Source organism: Acinonyx jubatus, chromosome C2 (genome assembly GCF_027475565.1).
Source record: "Acinonyx jubatus isolate Ajub_Pintada_27869175 chromosome C2, VMU_Ajub_asm_v1.0, whole genome shotgun sequence".
Taxonomy (NCBI): domain Eukaryota; kingdom Metazoa; phylum Chordata; class Mammalia; order Carnivora; family Felidae; genus Acinonyx; species Acinonyx jubatus.
The window spans coordinates 86,158,665-86,180,149 of record NC_069384.1 but is presented as its reverse complement, the minus strand read 5'-3'; the positions used below and the strand labels follow the sequence as shown (position 1 = coordinate 86,180,149).

At 39.7% G+C, this 21,485-nt stretch overlaps 1 protein-coding gene across 1 annotated transcript in view; it reads right to left on the bottom strand.

Moving 5' to 3' along the window:
* GNB4 (G protein subunit beta 4) overlaps nucleotides 1–19,902 on the bottom strand; it is a 57,188-nt gene extending 37,286 nt beyond the window's left edge. The window contains exon 1 of the mRNA XM_027061388.2: nucleotides 19,763–19,902. The gene's annotated coding sequence lies outside the window, so the exon portion shown is untranslated. The remainder of the gene's footprint in view (nucleotides 1–19,762) is intronic.
* Nucleotides 19,903–21,485: the final 1,583 nt, after the last annotated feature.

Sequence of the window (21,485 nt, the reverse complement as noted above, 5' to 3'; positions counted from 1 at the left end):
TATCACCAGAAAATCTTAACCAACGGAGGACACACCAGCTTAAATCTGCACAACAAATCTTACCCTTGTTTACCCTTGCTTTTCCTGATAACCTCCAGGATTCGGCCCCTCCCCATCCACTCCACCGGTACTCTTGGTACACTTTCTTTGGTCGGTAGCTGAAGATGGTATTTAAGCTGGTGCCTTGGGCTATCTAAGGGAGTTTTTCCCTGGGAATCTCCCTCGTATACCAGAGAAATACGTGTTCACAAACTTGTTTTTCTCATTTATCTTTTACTGCAGGGGGTCTCGGTCAAGAACTCAGAAGGGTAAAGGGAAAATTATTCTTCCTCCCCTACAGAGAGGACCATAAATTTTTTCTGGATGCCTAAAAAGAAATGTTCAAGTTGCCTTCCCCCCTCTTCCACATCTGCTGCTAAAAGGAGGAACTAATTTTTCACTCTTTGTTTTTTTAACATTTTTATTTATTTTTGAGAGAGAGACAGAGACAGAGACAGTGCGAGTGGGGGAGGGGCAGAGACCGAATCGGAAGCAGGCTCCAGGCTCTGAGCTGTCAGCACTGAGCCCGATGCAGGCTTGAACCCACCACCTGAGCCGAAGTGGGATGCCTAACCACTGAGCCACCCAGGTGCCCCATAATTTTTCACTCTTTAAAGCCAACTTATTAGTTCTGTCACTAAGGAGAAAGGATTATTTTGATTACACAAGCTTTCTGTTGATCTTTTCTTCTCACATGACAATTGCTGGATTCCTGAGAATACCAATAAAGAGAAGATCTAGCATAAACTAGATTATAAACTACTTCCATACAAGCCTAGAGGCTGACTGGGGTTAAAAATGAATCAATAAGACACCCCCCAAATCCTACTACATTATGTTTTGAAAGGCTAAAGGACAACCTAAGTGGTCGGTCTGTGTATTGATTATGGCTATAAAAGTTCTGAATTCTTGAGAACAATACTGTTGCATCAGGTACAATTTAGTAAGTAGCTCCCTCAAACTATAGATCTAAAGCCAAGTAAGTCTTCAAGGGCACATATTTGACTATAACAACAGAGTCATCCAACCGCTTGCTGGCCCTCCTGCAGTTACTTTACAGCCACGGTTAATAACAAATCAAGGAAATGGCAAAATTTTTTTTTAATTGTGAATTCAACCTGAGGGTTGGGGGAAGGGGATATGAAAAGTAATGGCAGAGGAAAGAAAACCAGTAAAATAAAACAGTCACACACCACTAAAGAAATTCTCCACTGGGATGGCCAGGCCAACTGCCACATAAATTAACTCCAAATCTTCCTTAAAGTTTAAAGTAATCAAGAATCCAACCTGAGAAGTAAACCAAAACATACTCTTTCACTGATCAGACCTTACATGAATTAATGACCAAAAAATGGAAGTGATTACAGACAGAAATTAAGGTTTTCATCTACGCTGGTCATGTGCCTAACAGAAAACCGAGTAGGACTTCTGAGGACTCAGATGTAGTGAACAGCTCCAAAGCTGAAGGCAGAGACAACAATTATGCTACATTTTCTTTTTGGAGATAGAGTAGGGGAGAGGTGGAGAGAGACAGACAGACAGACTCCGCAGTGTCACCACAGAGCCAGAGCCCGATGGCAGGCTCAGACTCACGAACTGAACCGTGAGATCACGACGTGAGCCAAAGTCTGACGCGTAACCGACTAAGCCACCCAGGCGCCTCTATGCTGTTTTTTAAAGCTTCTAACATATGAGAGCAGAATCAACCTCCAGGCTTACTGCATAGCCCAACGGTCTGCGGCACACCACCACTACCCACAACACAACTGTTGACAATAATTCTTACAATGATCCATGCATACAAGAAGGCTGAGAAGAGGAGAAAAGGTCAGCTAGAAGGGTTAGCATCTTCTGTTGTGTAAGGACAGTGTATTCATGATGAGAAGAGTTTCTCTTCTACGGAGGAGGGGGGCAGGAGGAGAGGGGGAACAAAGCCACAGATAGGGAAAAGATAATTACAAGCTAAAATTAAGATAAAGGATTAGCATCTGGAGTTTAAAGGCAATTCTCCAAACTAAGAACAAAAGATCAATGATCCAATGGAAAAATGTACAAAGATACGAATCAGCAAATCACAACAGGAAAAACTGTGGAAGCCAATATACAAATGAAAAGATATTCAACCTCAGTAATCAGGGCAATGCATATAAAAAACTATTTCATATCCATCAGATTGATAAAATTTTATCTCAACCCAGAATTGGCAAGGTTGGGGGAAAATGCTAACTCAATTCAGGTGGGAAAACTCTCAGGGAGCAATTTGGCCAATATCTAGCAAAGGTGATGTCTATCTTTCAATCTGACCATTCCATTTCTGAGGGCACCTGGCTAGCTCAGTTGGTAGAATATGCCACTCCTGATCTGGAGTGGTGAGTTCGAGCCCCACACTGGGTATGGAGTTTACTTAAAGGAAAAAAAAAAAAAAGATTTAATTCCATTTCTGGGTATAGAAGCCCTAAAAGAAACTCAAGTACATGTGCTCATGTTGCTCAAGAGTTGGGTTCATACAGTACTACTGGTAATAGCAATAAACTAAAACACTAATGCCAACCAACAGGAGAATGGATAATTATAGTGTTTTTATGTTGAATTCTATTGCAATGAAAACAAATGAACTACAGTTGTATACAATATAGATTAATCTGAACAGTATCATGGGGGTAGGGGGAAGCAAGTTCCAGAAGACACATGCCAGCATTATACTTTTTATAAAACTCAAAAACAACTAAAACTAAGAAATACATTGTTTAGGAATGCATACATATGTAATAAAAGTTTTTCAAGGTAATGATAAAACAGTACAAGGGAGAAGCACACAAGTACAGCAGTTACAAGTGATTGTTAATTTTTGAATTCCTGATTTGGGTATTTGCTTTACAGGTATTTATGTTTATCAATAAGCAACCAAATTTAAATATATAAAAGTAAGTCACACATGGATCCACAATAAATATTTTATAGTTAATCGAACTCTTGCACTAATTAAACAAGGAGGCTATTAGACTGAGGTGGTTCTAATACAGTAGAATACTATGTAAGCAAACCAAAACTAAGCCTGTAATTGTCTCAAGGTTAAGTCAAAACCTAAGGACAACCAATCGCAGCCAACTAGGCCTTCCAAAGAAGGAAACCACAGAAGCTAATCAACTATTCAAATAATTTTGTTTTGCTTCCAGCTCTATAAAAATCTTGCCCTACCACTGCCCAAACTAAATCGATTTTTGCTTTAAAAAAGTCTTAAGGGGTGCCTGGGTGGCACAGTCGGTTGAGCGTCCGACTTCAGCCAGGTCACGATCTCACGGTCCGTGAGTTCGAGCCCCGCATCAGGCTCTGGGCTGATGGCTCGGAGCCTGGAGCCTGTTTCCGATGCTGTGTCTCCCTCTCTCTCTGCCCCTCCCCCGTTCATGCTCTGTCTCTCTCTGTTCCAAAAATAAATAAAAACGTTGAAAAAGAAAAAAAAATTTAAAAAAAGTCTTAAAATATTTAATATACCTCAGTTTATCTTTTAACATACCTCAAGTCCAATGGCAACCATAGTATAAGTGGAATGACATAAAGACAAAAAGAGGGGCACGTGGCTGGCTCAGTCATAAAAGTGTGTGACTCTTGATCAGGGTCATGAGTTTGAGCCCCATATGGGGCATAGAGCTTACCTAATTTTTTTTTTTTTTAAGCCAAAGATAAACTGAGGCTCAGACAGGTTAAATAACTTGCTTATTAAGATTAGAGGCACAGTTGGGAACTGAATCCAAGCATAGAACCCAGGATCTCAACTACCCTACCACACTGCCTCTTTTCAAAGGGCATCTCATTAGACTTCTCTGCTGAATATGACTGATGACACTCCCTTTTTATGCACTTTACTACTACGGCTTGCATCACCCCAACTTCCTAGATCCTCCTTATACTTCACTCACTATTCTTTTTCTGTCTTTTTGTGGACTCCTTCCACCCCCATTCACCTTCTTCAATACTTTGGTTTCCCAGGGTCTAGGTTTAGCCAACTGGTCAAGAAATTTCCCTCCTGGGAGGAAGGAAAGATAGAGGAATATGAGATAATCTATGAGCCAACTACATTCCTTTACAAAACAAACAACACAACACACACACACACACACACACACACACACACACAAGAACAAAACACACAAACAAAAAACATCAGAAGGGTAGAATGTAATTCTCAATTTCACCAATGGGGATTTTTTTACGCTAGGTCACACTGGAGCTATTCATTACAATCTCTGAAGTAGTACTGAAACTGCAGACTAAAGCAATTTTAAACTAATAATTCAATCGAAATTAGTTTAATATAAGCACAGTGTCTTTCAGTTACCATAACTTCTTGACCAAGTTCTTTTCAACATGAACAACGGATTCATTTAACACAACTGAAATTATTATATAGTGAGAGCATTGTATGCTGAGAAGAAAGCAGCATATTGGTTATCTTTTTAAAAGTTCAGCTGTGCCAGTTACACATACTCAAAAAATACCAATGAGTCACTGTATCCAAGCCAATCTATTAAATAAATCGAAAAAAAATACAGTTGTATAATTCAAACAACCTTCCCTCTCCACTTCTTAAAATGTCCACAGAATTTTTACTAAAGCAAGGCATTATGTAGCCTGTACAATTATATTGCTACGCTGGTGAACAACCATCTTCATCTCTAGGAGACAAGGAAATATGAGTATTTTTTAGCTACTAATATTTTTCATACTAAACATGAAAGCTCATAAGGCATGAAAGAATATTTTAAATTGTACTTAAATTTAAGCATAAAAATACTTTTGCTTACTATATCTATTCGTCAGAAAAATTCAAGGCTGCTATTATAATTCTCTAATGTTCTACTTTTCTCTTTGTAGCCTTTATAATTCCTATACTTTGTAAAGCTAAAAAACAACTACAACAACAAAACCCAACCCTAAACCCATAATCAATTAGGTAAGGTATTCAAAGCTTTTATGATCATTCTTACCATGGAATTTAAAAACACACTTGCAGGGCACCTGGGTGGCTTAGTTGGGTAAGCGGACCACTCTTGATTTGGCTCAGGTCATGATCTTGTGGTTCATGAGTTCAAGCCCTGCTTCAACCTCTGCACTGACAGTGCGGAGCCCGTTTGGGATTCTGTCTCTCCCTCTCTCTGCCCCTCGCTCTCTCAAAATAAAAAACAACAACAACAAAACATACTTACCTATCCACCCCAAGTATTCCAAATACAGATCTTCCCATGTGGCTTTTACAAGAAGTTAGCCAAAAACCTGGAGCTGCATGGGGCAAATGGATGGATACAACAGAAAAACTGAAGTGAGAGCTAACGTTAGAGCTGCTGAAACTGTAGCACGGGCATCAAGGTTTTGTTTTGTTTTGTTTTTTTGCTAGCAAATTTCTCATCACGATTAAGTGCCCCCAAAGTAAAAAATTCCACCTCTTGAGAACTGAAGGCGGTCTGTTTTGTCTATGTTCCAGAAAATAAGATGCCACTCTTCAGTCTGTTTCCCTTCACCTAACGGTATGTTGTGGCACAGCTCCTTCTTTCACCAAACGTTTACTGAATGCCTATCATGTACAATGAGTACACATGAGTAGGACAGTTCCCCAGTTCACAGTTAAGCAGGAAAAAGACATTTATGCGCATGCTTACATGGGTCCGTAACCCATTACCCTAAGCTGAAGCATCAGGTGTTTCAGATTTGGAAGTTTTCAGATTTTAAAAAGGTGTGTCCATATACTGCATAACATACCAATGGGACTCTGAGGCAGCGCCCCAGATAATCAAGGAGTATTTCTGCAACAAAACAAACACATTCACAGGGCGCCTGGGTGGCTCTGACGGTTAAGTGTACAACTTCAGCTCAGGTCATGATCTCACAGTTTGTGAGTTTGAGCCCCATGTCTGGCTCTGCACTGACAGCTCAGAGCCAGGAGCCTGCTTCAGATTCTGTGTCTCCCTCTCCCTCTCTCTCTGCCCCATCCCGCTCATGCTCTGTCTCTCGCTCTCAAAAAATAAATAAAACATTTTTAAAAATTAAAAAAAAAATAAGCACACTCACAACTAGGGGGGAAAAATAGACTAGCAAGTTTCATGTTCAGGCCATGTTGTGGCACAAAATGAGTCCAAATCACATAAAATTTTGCCACTAAACAATTTATGAAAAAACAAAACAAAGAAACACTGCAGTTTTCAAAGCATTTTGGATCTCCAAATTATGGATAAGAGACTACTGACCTATAGTATATAAGAGGAAGATTACCTGGCACAAAGTTAGGACAACCCCAGAACTGAGGAGTTAGTAGGAGTTAGCCAACCAAGAGATGGCATTTACTGAGCACTATGTGCCATGCACTGTTCAAAACTCTTCATAGTAACTCATTTGAGCACTTCAAATTGACCTCAGTAGGTAGCGGTTAATATCATCCCCATCCTACAGATGAGGAAACTACATGTTATAGAGGTTACGGTGCTTACCCAAGTTCATACAACCTAATAGAGCTTGCTGACTCACTCACATTATACTTACTGTGTGATCCCAGAAATTGCTTAACAGCTCTGAGTCTCGATTTCCTCTTCGGTACAGTGGAGATACCCCATGGGATTGTTTTGGGAATTAAATATACACATTCACAAAATGCCCTTGGATATTTAAATAAGGGCTAATTTGCCCAGCAAGGGAAATATACAAAGACACTCTAACCAGAAACACTACCCAGGCCCATATCTTTATCTGGATCAACAGATATAACACAAAATACTTGAAACAAAAGAGAAAAATACAATTATTACCAGAAAGAATTTTTGTCATGGGCTCAGCATCTCAGTTATGCTGCAACATAACCACTTTGTTCTCTCTGTAACTCCTTGAGAAGCACTGAAGATTCCTCCCTGGAAACTCTATTCTCTATATAGTCTCTATAGTCTAGAGACTATATTCTTCTGTCTGCCAGGAGAAAACATTATCCCTATCCCCTACTATATACACCAAGACACTCTAATGAGTGTGGAGGAGAGAAAAAAGCTTCAAGGTGGGAAACAGGGTAAGAGAGAAAACATCCATTCACATGAAGGCCTTTCTCAAACTACACTCACCTTGTGAAGACATCAATTCCTGGCACACCCCAGCACACTGCCTACCCCCACCCTAATGCCTTGATTCTTAGACTGAAGCTGTTAATGTTATATATACCTTTCAGGTGCGTGAGGGAAGAAACGTGGTTAATAACCACTAATTAACTAAATAGCCTAAGCCGTGGTTCTCAAAGTGTGGGGACCAGAAGCATCAGCAGCACTGGGGAACTTGCTAGAAACACAAATTTTTAGGCCCTTTCCCACTCTGAGGGTGGAGCTTGGTGTTCAGTGCTCAACAAGCACTCCAGGTGTTTCTGGTGCCTCCTAGAGCTTGAGAGCCACAAGTTTGAACTCTTGTTTACCTAGGAAACAAATCTAAAACCATTTGATTGGATGAAAGTTCAAGAATGTGTTTGTTCATGCATTAAGAAGTTCCTAAAAATGCTAAATGGCATTTATACTATCTTCCTGGTCAAACAAAACATCTAAATGCTTTAAAAAAATATATTTGTTGGAATACATAATTATAGAAAAAAATCATTCCCATTCTTATCAGTTTTTTTTTCAACGTTTATTTATTTTTGGGACAGAGACAGAGCATGAATGGGGGAGGGGCAGAGAGAGAGGAAGACACAGAATCGGAAACAGGCTCCAGGCTCTGAGCCATCAGCCCAGAGCCCGACGTGGGGCTCGAACTCACGGACCGTGAGATCGTGACCTGGCTGAAGTCGGACGCTTAACCAACTGCGCCACCCAGGCGCCCCTCTTATCAGTTTTTAAATAAAGCAGGCTTATTTCCCATATCTGAATGGTGAAAATTTTTTGAATTTTTTTTTTCTGAGGAATGGCTTAAGAATGGGAAGAGAGAAAAAAGAGAGACAAGGTCCCATATAAATTTCCTATTTTTCAAATACAACTTAACCATGCCTTTACAAAGAAATCGTTAACGATTCCTTGATGTATTTCAGGTGTTAGCTTCCCTTTCCTCAAGGGAAATAATGTATCTAGCAATAACCTGATTTTTTTTTTATTTTGGCAGCCACTGCCTTCTTTAAAACAATCCACCTGTAGTTGGTCTTGCTTTACTCTTTAAGAAATAGAAGAATGAAATAAACTCAAGAGTTGGAAGGATGGCTTAGGAACCAGCTATCTTCTATCAGGAAATACCCATAACACCTGAAAAAAGAGATACTTGAAAAGTTTTTATTTTTTTTATTTATTTTTTTTTAATTTTTCTTTAACGTTTATTTATTTTTGAGACAGAGAGAGACAGAGCATGAGTGGGGGAGGGTCACAGAGAGAGGGAGACACAGAATCTGAAACAGGCTCCAGGCTCCGAGCTGTCAGCACAGAGCCCGACGCGGGGCTTGAACCCACGGACCGTGAGATCATGACCTGAGCCGAAGTTGGACGCTTAACCGACCAAGCCACCCAGGTACCCCGAAAAGTTTTTAATCTTCGTTAAAGTAACAAAGTATGTGAAAAAGACCCCGTGTTTCATGTACCTCTGGAATTAATTTAAAAAGGGCCTTAGATGCTCAAATGCCAAACGAAGCTTTTATGGCTTTTTGTTTGTTTGTTTGTTTTAAGAACTTGTGATTAAATTTTCTTAAGTCACAACAAGACCAGGCCACACCTAGTCATAAATCAATCAACAAGAAAACAAATTCTTCATCCAAGTTATCATAAACAGATGCACTGAGGTGAACACTTTGGATAAGAATCAGGGGGTCTGTCATTGAACAGGATTTGTCATCTTGGTAGAAATCTAAACTGAAGTAGTAAATTCTATGACCCAATAAAATGTCATGAATAAAAGGAAAAAAAATGGATAGGAATTCATGGAATTAAAAACAGACTTTGTTTCATTCCCATACATTTTTACATTTGTGTTATAAATTAAATACGTGTGACACCTGTAGTGTTTTAGACTATTTGCCATTTATAAAAGCTGAGTGTTTAATCATAAATTCCTTGGGTTTAATTTTTAAATTACAAATTATACAAAGTATCCTTTAAATCAAGGAAAAGGGAAGGAGTCTTTGAGACAAAGGTAGTAACAAAGCTTATAATAATATCAGCTATTACATGAAAACCTAATGTAGAGTGTATATTTTAAATATAGAGTGGATATTTTTCCATTCTTTTAGTGTATCCTACATTCATATACAGAAAGAAAATGGAAGCTTTAAGTGAATAAGTTTAGCTTTTTTCCAGTCAACATTTGGGGAAAACCTTTCAAAAGGTTTTTCTTCCTGCATTATTCCTATTATTTTTAGCTATAATTCTAAAACACGTAAGAAATGAACACTGTCCCGACCTACTGTCAATCCAACTCATGTGATTCATTCTTCTACTCAAGAAACATGTATTTAACACCTACTTACATTAGGTACAGGCACTGACCCACCGCAATCAGAAAAGTTCATCTTCTCATGAGAAAGGTAAGTAATAATCATTATATTAGGATGTAAGGGTGGAAACAGCACATATTTAGGATGTTATGTCACCAAAATTGAATGTTTCCTGAGAATATGGCTGAACTCACCACACTAAGTTCCCTTAAACTGAAACCGTTTTTAGTATGCTTATATTTTTAGCTGTGCTACCTCTTAAAGCAACAAGTTCTATAAATTCACTGGCAGCTATGTAAAATGGCAGGGAATTTCCTTTTACTTAGTCTAAAAGGACTTCTCTAAGTCCTACCATTTCTAAGTTGAGACGCCTCTGGTTTTAATATTTTTAAGATTCTGAACCAAACATTAGGAAAATAAATTATGTAAATCATAACTTTTTCAGACTATCTTTTCTCTTATGACTTCACTCAAGTATTATTACCTCTTGGATTTTTTTTATAGGACCATGTATGGTTCATCTCCGTATCACTACATCACACAGTCTTAGACCAGAAACCCCTTATATTTACCAGAATTGGTTATGTATTACTCTTGGTTATATCTAAAAAATGTTTAAATGAATCCTACCACTAAAGGATGAAAATATGACAACTGTGGGGGCACCTGGGTGGCTCAGTCTGTTGAACATCTGACTCTTGATTTCAGCTCAGGTCATGATCCCCGGGCCATGGGATAGAGCCCCATGTTGGGCTCAGTGCTAAGCATGGAACCTGCTTGAGATTCTCTCTCCCCCTCTGCCCCTCCCCTGCACAGTGGCCCGTGCAGGCTCTTTCTCTATCCCTCTAAAAATAATAAAAAAACTTTGACTGACTTTGCAAATCAAATTGATTTAAAATAAATATGACAACTGCGGCGATCAGCATTTCATCCAACAAATGTAAGTGCCCAACAGGCATCATGATCTAGCTTATTTGCTAATTTGGCTTCACAGGACAAAATGTGATGTGCAACTAACATATTCATGGAAAGATAGCTATAATTCTATGTGTTCACAGCTTTAGTAAAAGTAAAATATGTTTTTTAAAAAAGCAAAATTAGGGGCACCTGGGTGGCTCAGTGGGTTGAGTGTCCAACTTCAGTTCAGGTTACTATCTTGCATTTCACAGGTTCAAGCCCCACATTAGGCTCTGTGCTGACAGCTCAGCCTGGAGCCTGCTTCGGATTCTGTGTCTCCCTCTCTCTGCCCCTCCCCCATTTGCACTCTGTCCCCCTCTCTCTTAAATATAAGTAAACATTAAAAAAAAATTTTAAACTGGGGCACCTGGGTGGCTCAGTCGGTTAAGCATCCAACTTCAGCCCAGGTCATGATCTCATGGTTCATGAGTTCGAGCCTCGCATCAGGCTCTGTGCTGACAGCTTGGAGCCTGGAGCCTGCTTCAGATTCTGTGTCTCCCTCTCTCTCTCTGCCCCTCCCCAGTGCATGCTCTCACTCGTCTGTCAAAAATAAATAAACTTAATTAAAAAAAAATTTTTTGATAAAAAATTAAAAAGTAAAATTATCTTAAAGTTACCAATAAGTGGAAATAGAGTACAACACTCAATGTCTTTCTTTCAGTACAGTTGTCATTCTTTCTAACACAAAGCCATAATGCCTAGACACAAAGTAAAACTTTTTTTTTAATAATTAAAAAGCAAATACACCTATGTGGTATTGGTCTGAGAGGAACAGATATCCACGAATGCTACTTCAGGATAACACTTTATTTACAAAAACATCATATGATTGCTTTCCTGGGTTTAGACTAACAGCTAATAACCCACACTAGCTATTCGTGATTCCACTCCATCCTCAACTCCCTCCAGGACCACTAATGTTCTCAAAATCCATCAATACATCTTATCTCTCCCAAGCGGCTTGAACAGTGTTTCTTTTTTTTTTTTTTTTTTTTACATTTAGACACATTTAGTTTTATTCTATTGCTCTGATTCTCCTACTGATGTTTTCATCCTGCAACACTCACTATCACATATACCAATATAGCTCACTCTTCAGCAGCATTAAGGAAACACGCATTACTCCTGATGTTTCATCATCCCTTCACAACATGTCTCACCATCATCTCTAAAAACTTTACAAGGATTGTTTCCTCACTGAAAGTTAGCACAAAACCATGGGTGAAATTTACGTATGAACATGTCTCCCCTTCTTTATATCCTAAGTCACAGAGGAGTATTTCTCTGTTTTTAAGTATTTTTCCCCAAAAGCTTCCCTAGTGGCACATTAATTAATGAAATAATGAAATCCCTTGTTGATAAATTTTAGTTCCCATAAAGATTAACATATAACCATAAAAATTAATATCTAAGGTTTAACAATTTTAAATATCAACTGTTTTTGCTTTTCATATCATGGACACAACACCACATTTTTTTTTAAATATTTACTTATTTAAGTAATCTCTACATCCAATGAGAGGCTCGAACTCACAACCCCAACATCAAGAATCACATGCTCTTCCAACTGAGCCAGTCAGGCACTCCAAGACCACATTTTCTCAAAAATTTTATTCCTTCCCCCACAACAGCTTCCCCAGAGACCCAATTCATAAGTAATGCACATAATGAAGATCCCTTGTTGATGAATTTCAATTTCAATGTCTACCATGTTTCCATTAAGCACATAATTTAATTTACAGAAGTCTAGCAAATAAAAAATGTTTAAATTACTTCCTTATAAAAACCTGGTCACTATAAGCCTTGTTAACTATCCTCCATACAATGTATAATCTACGCCAGTTAGACAACAAAGTCTCATTCTGCTTAAGCTGCATTACTGGATTTTTAATTTCACATAACCAAATAGTTAAGGCCCAATTTTCATTCGTTAAGCAATTCCAGGGTAATGGTGTGTAGGTGGGGAACTCATAAAAATTGAAGGGGAAAAAATGAGTCAAGCCATTGCTAAATGTTACCATAACAAAAGTATCAGAAATTCTTATACACAAGCCAAGAGACAAATAGCTCTTTGAGCACAGGAACCACTGTCTTCATCTTTGTCTATTCCAAAGTAGTGTTCTCATTCTATGTGGTACAGATTCTATCAATTTCTCCATAGCTAAAAAACTAGATGATGAAGAAGAAACAGTAAGACTTCTAAAAACACAGTATTTCTGAATAAGTAAGAATGAATGTTTAAGGACAGTCACTATCCAATTGTTTATATAACAAAAAATTGCAAAAAAAATTACAAACATAAAACAGCAAAGCAGATGTGGCATAACCATATGATGAAATACTATGTAGCTGTTTAAGATGAGAACATCAGAGCTCTAAATACTTGCAAAGATGCCAGTACTAACGACACCCCTGAACAAATGCTCCCTTCTGGGGTTCCAACCGTAAGATAAGCGTTTCAGTGGGTGTTTGCCCTTAATATATTGAGTTAATATGTTAAGTTTCCTTGGTAAAAACTATACAGCCCAGGAAACAACCCTGCAAAGCCAAAATGGGGAAGGGGGCAGTAATTTAAGCTGTGTATTGCCTTAAATATTAAAGATGGACATTAAGAGAAACTTTAAATTTACATTATTTTAGCAAGTCAGTAGCACATGGGTGTTAAAATCATTTAATGTGATTGCTACTTCAAAACAAATTAAATAAGATATAATTTTCAGCAATTCTAGAAGGCTCTCCACAATGCATACTGGAAAAATGGTATTGAGGAACATATATTGTTCATCACAGCACAACAGGAAGGCTGTGGTGAAGCATAAATATTAAGAGTGCTGCCTCTAGTCTAGACTGCTTCTAGTCCCTCTGGTGCTGGGGTTTGAATACTGGCTTCTCCATTGGTATATGTTACTGACATACAGAAAAGTCAAAAGATGAACTGAAATTAATATTAATATTACTAAAAGTGGAAAAATATTAAAAATATTTTAATAGAACGAAGTATATTTAAACAGGAATTATGTTAAGTAATCAAAACATTTTGGAGATAAATAGGTTTTTTTCTTCATCCTAGATAACTCTTGAAATCCAAATATTGCCGTTTCTTGTCAATCTTTCCAATATTAATAGGTGAATTGAGAGGCTTATCAAAAATTAAAATTTTTTACATCTTTGTAATTTAGAAGTTAATTATCCAGTTGGTAGTCAAGGTTCTTCACTTTTTGTTTCTTCCTAGTAACCTATTGTTCTCCTCTGCTGGTTATCTGCGTTACCTCCACCAGAGGGCAGACAAAAGGAAGGTGAAGCTGAGAAACAAAATTGACAACTTGATAACTTCCAGAGAAGCTAAGCAGTATCACCAAGAAACTTCAAACAGCACTAACATTACAGGATTCTCTGAGACAGTCTTCTCCATTTGAAATAGTATTAAATAAAAAAAAAAGTTGGCAAATATTAATCTATGCATTTATTCATTCATTCAACAAATATCTGAGTTCTAACCACATGTCAGGCACATTCCAGGCTCTAGGGATTTAGCAGTCAACAAAACAAACAAAAGGCCCTGTTGTCATGGAGCTTTATTCTATATCTGTCTAGGAAACAGATAATAAAGCACATAAATAAACAATTTCAAGTACAGATAAGTACTATGCAAGAGAAAAGAAACTGCAAGAAGTTAGTGACAAGGAAGGCTATTTTTAAATAAATTAATCTGTAAAGCCTGAATAAAATGATCAAATGAGCCATGCCTTAAATGGGAGAACAGCATTCCAGGAAGAATATACAGTAAGTGCAAAGGTCCTGAGGCAGAAACTAACCTGGCATGCTGAATCAACAGCAGAGATGATAGGCTAGAGGGGAGTACACAAAGCAGAAGAGATTAGGTGGGTGGGCATGTAATCATGTAGGCCTCCAGACCACAGTAAAACTTCAGACTTTATCTAATAGCAATTGGTTCTGCTGACTGAGATTGGAAGCAGAAAGACCAGTTAGGGGCTACTGCTGTAGTCCAGGCGAGGGAAGATGGTGGTTTGAGGCAAGGGTAGTGGCAGTAGAAATAAAATACAGCCAAATTTGAAATAATATTTAAGTCACAACCCATTATAGTTGCCAATGGAGGAATAGATGTAGGATGAGTGAAACAGGAGCATTAAAGAGAACTCTTAGGATTGTTAGCCTAAGTGGCTGGGTAGATGATGACACCAGTTACTGAGGAGATTACATAGCCAGTGAAGCAGGATGAAAATCAGTGTCCCAGAAGCCAAGGGAAAAATGCTTCAATAGGAAGAAGTTATCTATCACCTGAGTTAAATGCAGCCAAGAGATCTAATGTGGAAGGACTGACATTGCTGGTGACCTTGAGAAGAATGGCCTCTTCTCAGCACAGGAAGGATAAAGTCTCTCTGGAACGAATTCAGAACAAGAGGGGAGTTGAGGAGCAGATACAGCTTACATGGACTACTTCAAAAATGTTTTTGTTGTTTTGGGACACAAAGTAACTTTATTATTTTTTGAAGTTTTATTTTTAACATTCCATTTTTTTTAATTTAAAATATAAAGTTGAAAAAAGTAAAGAGAAAAAACAGACGAACATTAAGGGAAGGGAAACAAAAATAATATAAAAACAGGGAGGGGGACAAAACAGAAGAGACTCATAAATATGGAGAACAAACTGAAGGTTACTGGAGGGGTTATGGGGGGGGGCTAAATGGGTAAAGGGGCAGTAAGGAATCTACTCCTGAAATCATTGTTTTACTATATGCTAATTTGGAGGTAAATTTTAACAAAGAAAAAATAAAATTTAAAAAAAAGAAAAAGAAAAAAGTAATATAGTGAATACTCTTAGACTCTTCACCTAGATTCAGTAATTGTTAATATTTGCCATGTTTGCTTTATCAAGTTCCTTCTTCATATATAATAATTCTTACTGCTCATCCGTTTGAGAGTAAATTGAAGATACTTTGGCCATTTAGTCCTAAATAATTCACTGTGTATCTTCTAAGAACAAGGACACTGTCTTACATAACCACAGCACAATTATCATATTCAGGAAACTTAACAGTGATGCAATACTATTATTTAATATTTGGTACATATTCAAATTTTGCCGATGTCCTGATAATAGTCTTAGATCAACTGGATTTTCCAATCCAAGATCCAATCCAGGATTATGCACTGGATTTTACTGTCAGGTCTCTTAAACTTCCTTTAATCTGCAACAGTTCCTTTGCCTTTGTCTTTTATGATATTAACATATTGGAAAAGCACAAGCTAGTAACTCTGTAGAATGGCCCTCAATTAAGGTCCCTCAATTGTTTCCTCTACATAGATTTTGATTATGCACTTTAGAAAAATACTGATGTCCCCAGTCCAAGCACACCAGGAAGAATCTGTTTATCCCACTATTGGTGATATTAACACTGATCGCTTCACTGAGATGGTGTCTGCCAGACTTCTGTACTGTGAAGTTATTGCTTTTCCCCTTGGTCATTAACCTCTGGAGAGACCACTAGAAACTGTATTAATATCTTTTCCCCATCAAACTTTCTCCATTAGTAACATTTGCCTGAATCAACGTGACCATGGTGGTTACAAGCTAGTCACTTTATGAATTCTCTTGCTCCTTCTACATTTTTATTGGCAGTCTACTTGAGAGTGCTTTCCCCTTTCCCTTATTTATTATGAACTTGCGGGTTCTTATTTTATTCCATAGGTTACAATCCATTACTATCATTATTCATTTCGAGGCTCAAATTTTCCCCGATTTAGCCGTTCAAGCTAGTTCCTATGTCCTTTTGATATGCCACCACCATTTTGGAGAACAATTCCTTACTTTGTGTTCTAGGCTCGTCTTCTACTTTCCCTGCCCCAGCCCTGGAACCAGCCACTTAGATATGGGCACTACTTGTGCTCACTGCTACTAGGGTGCCATTCTGTCTACACCTGTTCATCAGGCAGAGCTAGGAAATATATGATAACTCTAATTCCAACCCAACACCAGAGAGTGTTTCACTGTCTTCTTCCACTCCATATCTTTATTTCCCTTCTCCCACAGTGTAAACCCTACCTCAAAAAATATCAATGAATTTACTCATTTGCTCATTCCTACAGCACATACAAAATAGTTCAAGAACGGCTTTTTTTCCTACCACCATAAAAAACCAGTTTGCTATACCAGGTTCAAGTTGGTTTTGTTGTTGTTTTGCAGTCCCTTCTATCTTTAGATTAAGGGTAGATAGTCCAAGTGTTGTGTTAAAGACTTACTTGGATTTTTCTTTTCTTCACAGAGTTCATGTTACTCACTGAAATATAGCTGGTTCATTTGTTGCTGTTTATATTCAATTTTGGAGGTTTTTGCTTTCAACCTTGTTAATTTTATTTTTGAACATATAAAACATAAACAAGTTTCCAAAACTCAAAACTATACAAAAAGATATAATTGCCACAGTGCTGTTCCCTCCACTGCCTTCTACTCAGTTCCTACCCACACCCTGTAGATGACTAATTACGTTCTGGTTATCCTTGCCTGTATTTATTTTTGTTCTATCAGAAAATTATGCTTTCTCAAAAAAAAAAAAATTATGCCTTCTCAAAGTGGAGCCAGAGAAGTGGGGCAGAATACTGGATCAAGAAAATAATTTTAAGATGAGAGACATAACAGAATGTTTGTATAATGATATAAATGATTCTGCAGAAACTGAATTGAAATTGTAGTAGAGACAGGATAACTGCAGGGGTAAACATCTATCAAAATATCATCTGGCTTAATTTGAGGAATCTCAGAGGGTTCCCATAGTCCAAAACAGATTGCCATACTGTTTACAACCTTCCAAAATAGTTGTATCTACGGCTCTAGAAACCCCACATTAATAGGGGGTTATTATTTTGGAAGAATCATCAAGCTTTCACCACCTATTAATGTTGACAGGAGAAAATCTGCCCTCGCAAGAGGGAGGTCTTGAACCCTGAGCCAGACATTTAACCAGGAATAAAGAAGTGAGAAGAGAATGGTTGACATGAGAATCTGTATAACAACACAGACGGATAGTAATGATAATGCTAGAAAAACAAATCTGTATCTCTGGCATGTCTTGGAAAATTTACAAATATGCTAACGAGTAATCGAGGGTCATTCCTCATGTCCTGGCACTAAGTCAATGTGGCACAGAGGAAAGAACGTGGACTTCAGATTCAGAGAGGTCTGGCCTTGTATCCCAGATGAGTTACTTAACAGCTACATCGACCATCAGCGGTTACTTAACATCTCAGGGGCACAGTTTCCTTACCTTTAGAACTGAATAATGCCCCCTTTGCCAAGTTCATGTAAGACATAAAGAGAAAAATGTACAGCATCACCCCCTGGACCAGAAGAAATGTCAAATAAATAGTTCCTATAATAAATACAGGCAAAACCAGTCAGCAAGGTAAAGAAACTAGTGACACAGTGCATTTAGTAACATGCCTGAAAAAAATCAGAAATCACACCATCTCAGGCAGTACTTGCTAAGGGCAGAAAAATGTCCGATACTTTGTTCCAATTCTCAATTTTCAAAATGTCCCAGAATCTATTTTTAAAGTGTAAAAATATGTGCTGACATACTAAAGCGCCAATGACTTTAAAGAAACAATTCTGGGGAGATGTTGATCAAATGGTACAAACTTCCAGTTATAAGAAAGTTCTGGGGATGCATGGTACCGCATGATTACTATGGTTAACACTGTATTCTATACTTGAAAGTTGCTAAACACACACACATACACACATAGGTAATTATGGAAGGTGATGGATGTGTTAACTAACCTTACTATGGTCACCATTTTGCAATACATGAGTATCAAGTCAACATGCTGAATATCTTAAACTTATACCATGTTAGATGTCAATTATATATCAGTAAAGCTGGAAAAAATAATAAAAGTAATTCTACAGACTAACAAAGACCGATGACTCAGAATAACCACCAAAATAATGCCTATGGCTCACAAAGAGATGAACCTGAATGTACTGCAAGCCACATTAACCAATTTTATAATTTTATAAATGTGTATGCACAAGAGGGTTAACCACGTTCAATAAAACGGTATTTTAAAAGTTTCCATTTCAGTTTCAAATTCATCTGCAAACCAAAATGCAACATGGAAAATCTTAAAATGATCTTTAGCCAAATACTGAAATACACAATAAACCTTCAGAGCCCAGGATCAGTAATAAACAAAAAGCCCCACACTAAAGAGTCTTAAAATGTACAATGGAAAAGACACTCAAAGCATACAATTTTATGTATCCAAACCGTCCTTTTCCTCCACGTCTAGAAATGACTTCCCTTTCATCTTAAATAAGCAGTGTGTGCTCGGTGTTCTAGGAAAATGTACTCTAAGGTCACAATCTCAGTTTGCAACACTAAGAAGGAATGATAATAAAGCGTTCTGACCAACAATTAAATCTCGAATGTCTTAAGAAAACTTCCCAGTAGGGTGCTTTATCCAAACGCCGCCGAGCTGGTCAGTCCGTGGCCGAAAGAAAGATGTATCCACATCCTCTACTAAAAGAGAAAGGGAAGGAGTGGGAGAAAAGGGGGAGAAAGAGAGAGAGAGGCAAGCTAACAAAGCATCGCTTCTATAAACAAATTCAAGTCTGTTTTTAAACTTTTGGAAATTCAGTCTTGCCTTACCGTATAGCAATAAATATCAAAGTAGAAGGCAATCATTTATGTTTTGAAGCAGAAAAAGAATGTGGAGAGAAAAGAAAAACATTTTACCATGTTCAGAATTTACAAGAATTCCTATCCACTACCCCCTCCCCAATAATGGACATATCATTTCCAAAATAAATTTAACACGAAACCACTAGTCTCATTTTTAGCACTAAGCGGAAAACTTTTATGAGCTTTCCCAGAGCTCTCCACCCAATAACCCTTCTGGGCAGTCCCCAATAACCGCTATTTTCGGGGCAACCACGAGCTCGCGCTCTGAGTCCCCCTGAGGGGCCTCGGGGCTTGGGGAGGGAGCTGGGGGGTCTGGGGGTCTGGAGGCCAGGGACTAATGGGCCGCTCCCTCGCTTCCCAGAGCGAGCGGTACGAGCCCCCCAGGAAGTGCCCGAGGCGGCGGCCGAGGGGCTGGCCCCCGCGCGGCAGCAGAGCGCGACCAAGGCGCGCCCGCCCCGTCCCTCTCGGGCAGGCTCCGGCAGCCCGGGACGCCCGAGCCGGCCAGCCCCGCGCCACCGGCCGGCGGCGTTCCGCCGGGACGGGGGCCCCGCGGCGCCTCACGCCCCCTGCGGGAAGCCCGGGGCCCCCGCGTGGGGCGCACCCACGAGCTGCAACTCGCGCGATCGCCGCCTACCTGAAAGGAGTTGGGCTCCGCGTCGACCGGCCGCTGCTGGGTCCGCGGGGCGCTCAGCAGCCCCCAGTGCGCGGAGCCGGCGTGCAGAGCGCAGCGCACCGCCGAGACCAGCGCCGCCGAGATCCGCCGGCCACACCCAGGCCCGCACCGCCCAGCAGCCAACTCCGCGGCGCGCCGGGGCCGGGGCGGAGACGTGGCTCGAGGCGCCAGGCGCGAGGCACGAGGCGCGCGGGTCCGCTGGGGACGCGCCCCGGCCACGCGCACACCCGGGAGCGCGCGCCGCCCGGGCGGGGGACGGGGGGCGAAGGTGGCGGGTGCCGCGCGCAGCTTCTGCTTCCTATTTTCTCTCTCGTTTCCTGCTAGAAGAAGAAAAACATTAATTCCCAGGCAGTTTCGTTTTCTTGTCGTTGTGGCGCCTGGACGCCGGAGCACACTTCTGAGTTGCGCCCGAGTGGTGTGGCCGGTTTCCTTCCTGGCACCATAGAAGCCTCACTTTGCTCTTGGCAGGATGGGGGGCGGGGGGGCGCTGACTTAGAAGACCCCAAGTCCCCGTTAGGTTTAACAGTCTGGAATTCTCCGTGTAAGAAAGTCAACTGGAGTCCAGAGTCCTACAAAATTGCATTGCAAGCCCAGCTCTACCGTCGCTGGGCGGTTGATCGTGTACATCTCAGGTAGTCAGCTTGGTCATTGGCAAAATAGGGATAGTGATACCTGCCTCATAAAGGTGCTGACATACTAAATGAGGCACCGTTTGCACAGAGCCTGCCTCCAAATAAATGATCAATACTTGGAAGTTATTGTTACTATCGTCACTGATGAAAGTAGGCCTTTCAGATAACCCTGGCAAGTCGCTCATCTCGGCGTGAGTTAAAACATCACACAAAGCATCTCAACCGACTTCCTCCCCCTCCCCCCATTTCTCCGGGTGTTTTAGGTTTAAAATGTCATAAAATGAATGCAACTATCCAATTTGCTTCCTCTGAAGTCAGTACCGCCCGGGAGCAGTTTTCCTCTCCCCACCCCCATCTTTCTTCTGAGTTAATTCCACTTTGACAGACTGTTGCTATAGCATTCCTTCTCTGACGTCAAACAATTTAAAGAAACCGCCCTGGGTAACGAACACTGCAGAGGAGTTCTTTGTGGAGTTTCTGTGCTGGAGAAAGGCTTGAACAATGTAAAAGAACTTTAACACCTCCGCAGCCTTCCATTCCTTCCTCCAGGGCAGCTTCCCACTATCACCTGGAATAAATCTTTTAGTACCTTAAAAGACATGATGCCATGCTAAGCACAGGCCGAGTGCAACTCTGGAGAAAATGTGGCCGTTTGGTATAAAACCCAGACGATGACAAAAATGGAAACTGTCATAAGTGCTGGGATTATGAAATTATTGGTGTTCCCCCCCCACCCCGATTTTCATTTTCCCTTACGTGGGGTGCTTTTTCCACTTAGAAGAGGAGAAGTGTCAAATATTCTACATATCAAAATGTCAGAAAAATTGATGGAGACCTGAATGGTTTGCATCTCTCACAGTTTGCTTTAATGATTAAATCCTGAGCTTTATTGTGGTCATTTTTAGAAGAAAACAAAGGGATATTATTTAAGGAGCTCTGTTATACACCAGTCTCTCTGCTTTCTTGTATTGTGCTTAGTTCTCATAGTGACTTTGCAATGTGCACTTTATCCCCATTTTACAGATAAGGAAACTAAGGCTCAGTGAGATTAA